Source organism: Mustela nigripes, chromosome 8 (genome assembly GCF_022355385.1).
Source record: "Mustela nigripes isolate SB6536 chromosome 8, MUSNIG.SB6536, whole genome shotgun sequence".
Lineage (NCBI taxonomy): Eukaryota > Metazoa > Chordata > Mammalia > Carnivora > Mustelidae > Mustela > Mustela nigripes.
The window spans coordinates 46,176,835-46,178,605 of NC_081564.1; positions in this window are offsets into that span (position 1 = coordinate 46,176,835).

Consider the following 1,771-nt stretch of genomic DNA (forward strand, 5'->3'; position numbering starts at 1 on the left):
CCGCCGCCGCCGCCGCCGCTGCTGCCGAAGTGGTAGTAGAGCTCCACGGCGGATCTCGGGGCTCTTCTGCTCGCTTTTTTTCTCTCCAGAAATTAAAGCAGAGGAGCATCTGAAAGTGGAAAGGTCCCCCTTCTGGTAGGATGGATGTAAAAGGAGGCAGCAATTTATTCTTGAGGGGGCAAGAAGGGGAATGCATTGCTTGGCTTTGCATTGTCGGACTTTAAAAATGAAGTGTGGCTGTTCTGTGGTCCACACTCGGGAAATCTTTACAAACCTGCCAAGTCTCTCTTACTAGGAATCTTTTAAAAGGCAAGTTGTTTGGACTTCTTTTTCTTTTTCTTTTCGTGTAGAGAAAGTCAGGGACGCTGAAGAATGTCATAAAGCGATTCAAACGAGACAGCTTTCATTTCACTCCTTTAAATAACATTCTTAAATTGACATAGATCTCTGGCTGGAAAATAAAGCTTTCTCTTGCTTTAAAAAAAAAAAACAGCAAAGAGGTAAGAAAATATGCACTTAAGAATATGGGAACAAGATAATAGTTTCTAAAGCATATCGGAATGTTTGCAGATTGGTGGGATTCATGTTTGTTTTCAGATAGTTTTCTAACTTTTCACCTGCTCCCATCCCAAAACAAGAAACCACCACGTGTTTCCTTCTTCTACCTTCTATCCTAGGAAGAAGGATATTTTTATTTTTATTATTTATTTATTTATTTATTTATTTAAATTTTTTTTTTTTTTTTTTTGCTGTTTATTGATTGGACACGCTTGTCAAGTCAATAAATGCCAGACAGGACTACCAAAATAGAGCTGAGTTTCACAAGTCTTTGTGGAAATCAAGAGATACAGAATAGAGTTAATTAATTACACAAATGGGCAGAATTTAGTACAAGTGGTATTGTTCTTAACCAGATTTAAAAAAAAAATTCTCCATTCTGTAAAATTAAGATATAAAGACCACCTTAAGACATCAAAGCTTTGAGGAAGTTGTATTTTTATTTCCAGTCTAACCTCGAAACTTCTTTGACCCTAAAGTAGATACAGTAAATGCTTTTTCCCAGTATCTTCTTTATAATGAAATGAGTTTTCAGTCCATCTATAGGAATTTCTAAAATGAAATCATAGTTGCAGTCAAATGAATATAATTTTACATGGCTGTGAAATAATAAAGCATACAACTTTAGCTGCAGAATCTACATTCCAGCATACGGGAGTCTAGATTTTACACATAACTTTATAACCATTCTATTTCACAGAAATCCTTCAGAAAACAAAAATGTTTAAGACTCCAAGTTTTTACAGTGCTTTCTTTTCATGTGGTAGCCATATGTGCACAGGGTGCTATGCGGATGCCAGGTATTTGTGGTCCCAAGTTATGTGTGATGCTATCCAAAATATTAATAGCATCTAGACCTGTTTTTACTGAAATGTGAAAAACTGTTAACATGTTACGAAAGCATAGCCAAATTAATTTGTTAAAGTTGTCTTCTATCTCAGTTTATATTTTTTATTCTTCTTCAATATAGTACTTTGTCTATTTTCCTCCATGATTGTTCTTTCTCTTCCCAGTGTTAATATTTCTCCAGCCTTCCTCTGTAAGAGATGAGTAAAACCCTTAGATCAGAGAATGTAGATTTGTTTCAAGAGTCTTAGATTCCAGTTTGGGATAGTACTACATAGTATTTCTAGGGGGAGTCAAGTGCCAACCCTCCAAAAGACAAAAATAACTTTTTACCTAATCTCACAAATTAACCCACAGAGGGAAAATG